At 48.5% G+C, this 7,956-nt stretch overlaps 1 protein-coding gene across 2 annotated transcripts in view; it reads right to left on the bottom strand.

Moving 5' to 3' along the window:
• Nucleotides 1–1,818, bottom strand: part of LOC310806500 (zinc finger MIZ domain-containing protein 2-like) — a 25,680-nt gene extending 23,862 nt beyond the window's left edge. For both annotated transcript variants that reach the window (XM_083672616.1, XM_083672617.1), the window contains exon 1: nt 1,370–1,818. The gene's annotated coding sequence lies outside the window, so the exon portion shown is untranslated. The remainder of the gene's footprint in view (nt 1–1,369) is intronic.
• Between the last annotated feature and the right edge of the window lie 6,138 nt (nt 1,819–7,956).

Genomic DNA, 7,956 nt, shown 5'->3' with positions numbered 1-7,956 from the left:
AAAACACTTTTCTGAATGAGGCACGTTTACTGTATCAATAATTCACTAGTCCTCTCTCACACTCACGGAGGACCTCCTCACGGGAGGATCCCGGGTACAAATATAGACCAGGGGAGGCTGGTGGAGGTAGAAATCGGAGGACGGGCTCATTGTAATGCATGGAACGGAATTAGGAATGGTATCAAACACGTGTGCATGGAATGGAATGAGGAATGGTATCAAGCATGATACCATTCCTCATTCCGTTCCATGCATTACAATGAGCCTGTCCTCCGATTTCTACCTCCGCCAGCCTACCCTGGTGTATACCTAGTACCCTAGACGACCACTTCACTTCAGATGTCTTCTCCCTCTCTAGACCGAGGGAACAGTCTTGTACCAGCATCAATAATACAGCTTTTAAAACCAGCACTTGATACTTTGGACTTTGCCTCTGCTTTCCAGTATGTTGGTCATGTGCTGTGTGCTATATGACTGTATTTATTTATTATACTGTACTGTCTAATCAGGATTCCACTCCTGAATAATAAAGTTATTCTATAATAAAGTTATTCTGCTCCATTCTATAGAAATATAATTAAACATAACTCTAAATCTGTGTTTTTTTTCCAAATGGTTCTAGGAATCTGCAACAATATCAGGACCACCCAGTTGTGTTTAGAATACTCAAAATTATATTCCAATTAAAAGTAAACTCACAACAATATAACCATATAGTAAATAATAAACCTAAATTCACATCACCCTAACTGGCTGCATGTCTTCAGTTGTACCCAGCTCTTGGTCCCCGACCCTGGGTAGTCTCCTGGCCAGCAGGCAGGCATGTTCAAGCTGCTTCTGTGTGCTTCAGCTCAGAGAAAACAATGTCTTTTGATAAACCAACAAGATAACATCCCCGGTGCTATAATTGCAAATTCTGACCTAATATATCTAGCTAGTCCCCGCTCGAACAGCAACGACGTGCAGGCGAGCCGTCGCACGGGAACGTGTGTTTAAACCACAATGGGAAAAAAAATGTCAAAGGAAGACATTTTGAATTCCTTGTAATAGCCACCGAAACCAAAGAGTTCCAGCTAATAGCAATGCTAACTGCCGTGCCTTCTGCTAGCGAGCAACTCCGCTCTAGCAAACTAACTGTCCTCGGTGCCAAAATGCCGATGTGCGAATGCGAATCTGCCGTACGAATAAAGATGTACATTCACCACCGACACCGTTCTAGCGTGCAAAAGACGTTCTAGAACAGCTAAATCACTGCGTTCGATCCGCATTGTTTAGCCCGGTTCTAGAATCTTGGCCAGGGACAGTGGCTGGCCGAGAGAGGGGCTATAGGGGTGACAATGGAATGATGAGATGACTGCCACTGGCTTACCTTCAACCTCAAACTGCCCCGGGTCGCTCCGCGTAGCTTTACGGTCCGATATCCACGACGGGAGCGTGCAAAACACACCGATATTCACACGAATCTCCACCCGTCTCTCGTAGGATCAATAGCACGGACCGGGCAGGAGAAGTTAGCAGGACTTGGCCAGATAGATGTCGAAATATTGCCCAGGCTGCCTGATCAATCCAGGAAACTTCTTGATCGGCTAACTAGCCACCTAGCAGCAGCAACCTTCCGCGGCTCCCTGCACCAGCACAGCGTTATAACTGACGCTAATTTAGCTACGAGCATGTAGCATCACCCGTCGCATAGCTTGCTATCTCACCGGAGAACACTGCCTTCGCCGCTTTGCTCCGATACCGTCGGTAGCTGTCCGGTGTGGCTGCCGTATAGAGGCGGAGAGCTGCACTTGTCTGCCAGGCTCCGCTCTGCTCCGCTAACTCCGGTGGATTAGCCGTAGCCTCCACAGTTCAGCTAGCTAACAGGCAGCCTCCCTCTGTTGCACAATGGGCTGCTGTAAGTTATTCATGAGAACAAGGATTTAGGTTCCACTAGAGACTGGATCAGGTTGTCAGTGTCACCTATAATGATATTGATTAGGCCACTATTACTGATGTTAATGTTGTTGTTATTATTATTATTATTATTATTATTATTATTATCAGTAATTATATTGATAGTCTTCTTCATCTTCCTCATCATCATTAGCGTATTTCCCATGCAGACAGGTGAACAGAAGACCCATATCAGTCACACTACCTAGATTTGACCTGCTAAATCTTTGTATGACTCTGTGTGATACTATGTATGATACTCTGTATGACATCTCATAGGTTGTGTGTGTGTGTGTGTGGGGGGGGGGGGGGTAAGGAAGTGGTTATACCTTGACCTTATGATTGCGGAAACGACAGATTCTGTGCAGTAGCCAACTAGTCTCAACTTCCTGCTGCAAATAGGTTGTTTTTACTGGATGAAGGATCATCCTGGCCATCACTGCCCCCCCCCCCCCCCCCCCCCCCAAGTTTACTCAAGGTCTGGAGGACTCTGATCAATATTTGTTGTTGTCCTGCAGTGGAGATGTTCTCCTCTCCGGGGGACTCACTGGGGACTGGGAGGCTCATTACGGAGTCCCAGGTCTGGGGCTGCAGCAGGGTAATTACTGGCTGATTCACTGCTACCTCTGTCAACAATAAAGCCCACAAGGTAATAATGGGGTGTTCAGGTGCTCTCCGTGAATCATGCCAGGAGAGAATATTAAGTTACCGTTGGCTTCTGTTTCTGGGAGGGATTATAATGATACCGAAGCGTAGAGACGGGACATGATAGCCTGGATTTACTGACCGCTCTCTCTCTCTGCCCTGAGACGGAGGGACTCAGCCTGGATGTGGACCGTGGGGCGACCCGGTCTGGTTTCAGATCCAGTTGGTTCTGCTGGCCTAATCTACCGAGCCATACCAGACCACCAGTCCTAGGGAACATCTCTTCAATGAACAGTTGAACATGAACAAGAATGTACGAGGGTTACTCCACCATGGACATTTGTTCCAAAACCTTTATGACATCACAAACACAATAGATGTGTGGTCGCAATGAGTTAGAACTAAAACGTTCCGGAGCGCTCTCAACCTTCTAGACTAGAACCTTCTAGAGCGCTCTCAACCTTCTAGACTAGAACCTTCTAGAGCGCTCTCAACCTTCTAGACGAGAACCTTCTAGAGCGCTCTCAACCTTCTAGACATCAGGATGTGGTGTGGAACCCTCTAGTTCCTCTCCTCCTCCTTGTGTTTCTCTCCTCCTCCTCCTCCCCTCCCTCCCTCTTCCACATCTCTCCAACCTCAGCCACAGTTACAGCATTCCATGGGAATTAGCTAGGAGATACACTGAGCCCTGGGGATAGGCTGCAGAGAGGGAGAGAGAGAGGGAGAGGGAGGGGGAGAGAGCGATAGAGAACAATAGATCTGAGGTTGATGAGCCCTCCTCACAGTTTAGTGCCAAGTATAGCATTCTTCAGCCCAAGTGCTTCAGGGCAGCTATTCAGCCTGTTCTCTCTCCCCCCCCCCCTTGTCTCTCTCTCTCCTCCCCTTTCTCTCTCTCTCTATCTCTCGCTCTCTGTCTCTGTGGCACACTGGGAAAAACAGGTCAGCTGATCTCGGTGCACAGGGATCTGAGGAGGATGGCTGAGATGATCACAAAGGAGTGATTTTATTCACACGACGAGAGAAAAACACTTGAAGATGCTTTTGTCACTGTCAGAGGAACCACTGAGAGCTGTCCTGTCTCTCCACATCACTGATCCGTCCACCAGAGCTGTGAGGGTTCATCTAGACACTCACATCACTGACCTGGCGCTCAAATCCCTGATATTATTCCTGTTTCATCCCTCTGTTCCTGACTTCTAATTCTCACTGTTAAAAGCAGAGCCATCATTACAGCCGACATTTCAGATGGAAATATAACTTTTATAAATCCATCAATCCGTCAAATAACGACCAGTGATTCATATGATCCTGGTGAGAATACACTGTGTGAATTATGGGAACCGTAGGTAAGAACCAACGACAACAGAAACAGGACAGGAGCGTGTGTATGTGTGTGTGTGTGTGTGTGTGTGTGTGTGATCGGTTGTCAGCGGAGTGTGTCTGTGTGTTGGAGGTGCAGCAGACAGATTGGTGCATGGGGTCTGTCTGCCACCGACTCGCCTGTGATCTGCAGATCCCTGTTGCCCTGGAAACAGAAGCTTTTTTTTGTGTGCATATTCTCCCCCCTTCCATCGACACAAGTACACACACACACACACACACACACACACACACCACCTCCTTCAACCTGCCGCACCGCCTCCACCACAACCTGCTGCAGTCATTTACCACTGTCAGAACAGCACGCACACGCACACACATGCACACACACACACACATGTTATCCTGTGAAATGGGCAGAAACCCAGTGCTATTGAATGTGTGCATGTGCTTGTGAGTGCATGTGTGAGTGTGCGTGTGCGTGTGTGTGTGAGTGTGCGTGTGTGTGTGAGTGTGTGTGTGTGTGTGAGTGTGCGTGTGTAGGGTGATGAGAGCATGCTGAGCTATGGTGCAACAATTACACCCTCAGCTGCACAGGGTAACAAAGGACATGATCTCCTGATCCCTGAGGAGGAGGAGGAGGAGGGGGAGGAGGAGGAGGAGGAGGAGGAGGAAGAAAAGGGGGAGGAGGAGGAAGAGGGGGAGGAGGAGGAAGAGTAGGAGGGAGAGGGGGGGGAGGAGGAGGAGGAGAGGAGGAGGAGGACGCCCACCAACCAGCAGGAACATCTCATCATCTCAACTTAACTCGTTCATCAAACAGATGATATATGTATTATTATTACACCTGCTGAATACAGCATGAACCACTCTCTTCTCCTAGTCTTCTCCGAGTACACGAGACAACACAAACACTATGTTTGTTCCTGAGACAATCAATGCTGCAATTATGTACTGACAACCAAATTAGCACACAAAGGATTGCACAATGCAATGTCATGGCTCTGTGTGTGTGTGTGTGTGTGTGTGTGTGTGTGTGTGTGTGTGTGTGTGTGTGTGTGTGTGTGTGTGTGTGTACTCCCCCCTCCCTGGATTCACTCTGCATTCCATTGCAGTGACTTTGCTGTTCTGGCCAGAACAGGAGCATTCCTGGAGAGCTGCTGACTGTCAATAACAGTTTGGCCCGGTGGAGGGAGGAGGTGTGTGTGTGTGTGTGTGTGTGTGTGTGTGTGTGTGTGTGTGTGTGTGTGTGTGTGGGTGTGGGTGTAGGGTGTCTGTGTGTGTAGGGTGTGTGTGTGTGTGCATGTGTGTAGGGTGTGTGTGCGTCCGTGCGTGCGTGTAGGGTGTGTGTGCATGTGTGTCTGTGTGTGTAGGGTGTGTGTGTGTCTGTGTGTGTAGGGTGTGTGCATGTGTGTGTCGGGTGGGGGCTGGGTAAAGTCCACAGGTCTCCCTCCTGTAGTGAGAGAACCCTCCAGAAGCACGGAGGTGGCTAAGACGATCATCAACCTGATTCACACCTGGATTCACACCTGGATTCACACCTTGATTCACACCTGGATTCACACCTGTCTCTGTCTCTCGTCTACTTATTTTACATTGAAGTCAATTAGCAAATGCTTTTATCCAAAGCGACTTACAAGTCTCTGTAACGCCATGAAGGGCTGAAGCACCAAAGCTTTATGGTTTTAATAATAAAGAAGTATTCTCCATAAAGCTCCATTTGTCTGAATACATTTAACTGACAGTGAGTTCCTCTAATCAAGCCCCTTGCTGTGACAGAGGGGGCGGGACAGACAGCAGACTATAGGTCGATTATGACACTAGTGTGTGATTGGTTAAACAGACCTCACTCCTTTTGTCCATAAGCTCAAGATATGAGTCACTTCATATCTGTTGACTTCTAGACACCTGTAGCGCTACTCAGGTAATACAGGTAAGACACATTCTGACACACTGATTATGTGAGACTTTAACTACAGACATTCATACATTAAAATACAGTATGTATGTAATATATTGTGATAATTGACGCGTTGTTCATTTATTCCACAGACATCAGTCACATAACACAAACACAGATACTGTATAGGTGATGTGGACCTTGTCTCTGAAACATGATAGGTCCTCTTCCCTTTATAGACCTCATTCACTCCTAAAACACAAACAAAACCCCCCAAATGGACTGAATCTCTGACAGCTAAATTAAGTCTTCTTGGACACAGTGAGTCAGAGTGTGTGTGTGTGTGTGTGTGTGTTCAGGGTGTGGTGTCTCTCGCTGCCGTTATATGACATTGTTATGACAATGAGGCGGGACAGGGAGGTGGGTGTGGCCCAGGAGATTATGGAGATTGACTAAGCAGCAGCAGTCCTGGAGAACAAGCCAGTTTCAGCGGGTGCAGGGAACATGCACACACACATGTGCGCACAGGAACACATACACACACACACACACACACACACGCACACGCACACACACACACACACACACACACACACACACACACACAGACACACAGAGGGGGTGAACCATGTGACGAGGCAGAGAGCAGAGGACTTTGCCCTAGGGAAGAGCCATCTGACACACACACACACACACACACACACACACACACACACACACACACACACACACACAGGGAGGGAGTCTTTCTCATTTAAAACAAGCTGTTGTTCCTTCCAACAGAGCAGAGGTGCTCTCCATTAGTGGGGGAGGAGTGCTGGCCAAGAGAGTGGGGGCAGGACAGGGGGAGGCAAGAGAGAGGAAGGGGGGGGGGGCAGGAGAGGGGGGGCAGGAGAGAGAGAAGGGGGGGGCAGGACATGAGGGGGAGGGGTGGGGGGATTGGAGGGGGGGGGGGGGACAGGGGTTGTCACAAATGAAATAGTGGTTGTGAGAACATGCCCTGGGGAGGGTCACCAGGAGCTGTGTTTTCATCCCCAGACATCCGATACAGACGACACACTAACTTAACATCCTCTGTTACCGTCACCTCCTCTAATGGCCTCTAATGGAAACTTCCAGGCTTGCCTGGACCTCACACCGTCTGGTTGACCCCTACACCTTCCCAGCAGCCTCTGTTCTCTGTCCCACCTGATCAGCATGGCACACATCCTCTCTGCTGCTACTCTAAGCTCAGCCAGGGGAGGCTGGTGGAGGTAGAAATCGAAGGACGGGCTCAATGTAATACACAGAATAGAATTAGGAATGGTATAAAACATGTGTGCATGGAATGGAATGAGGAATGATTCCTTATTCCGTTCCATGCATTACAATGAGACTGTCCTCTGATTTCTACCTCCACCAGCCCCCCCCCCCCCCCCCCCCCCGGGCTCTATATATACAATATCAAATGTTTATTACAATGTAACAGTGGATAGTCATAACTAGCTGTAACCATCAGGACTAATAGGGTCTCTACATGTTCCTGCAGTCCCATGTGACACTGATGCATCGCTGGGCCAATTTGGCTGAAGCTACAATCCCTCTTCATTCATTATCCCTTTCTCTTCTCCCATCCCCCCTTCCCCCCCCCTCCTCTCTCCCTCCCTCTCCTTCCTCCTTCCCCCTCCCTCCCTCCCCCCTCCTCCTGCCAACCGGCTAACAAGGTCACTAGGAATTTACCCACAATTCCTCCCGCCTGCAGAGAGAGAGTGCAGGTCACACGGTCACAGAAGAGGACCACAGTGAGACCAGGAGGGAGGTTGGTGAAGGTAGAAATCGGAGGACGGGCTCATTATATTGATAATGTAATGTATCAATCATGTGATCATCGTCATGGGATGAGGAGTGGTATCAAACAACATGTATACGTGATACCATTCCTCATTCCATTCCATGCATTACAACGAGCCTGTCCTCTGGATTTCTACCTCCACCAGCCTCCCCTGACCCTGACCCAGGCTCGGCTTGCTGAACACATAAACTGAAAGGCATTCAATGAAGACGACATATACATTCAGTGCAGAATAACACAACCTACACAAATAAAGATATCTAGTCCATTCAAATCAAATCTAATTTTATTTATCATGTACATTGCATACAGCCGTAATTGATATAGT

The sequence above is a fragment of the Argentina silus genome, assembly GCF_951799395.1.
Source record: "Argentina silus genome assembly, chromosome: 7".
Taxonomy (NCBI): Eukaryota; Metazoa; Chordata; class Actinopteri; order Argentiniformes; family Argentinidae; genus Argentina; species Argentina silus.
This window is presented reverse-complemented; position numbering and strand designations above follow the sequence as displayed.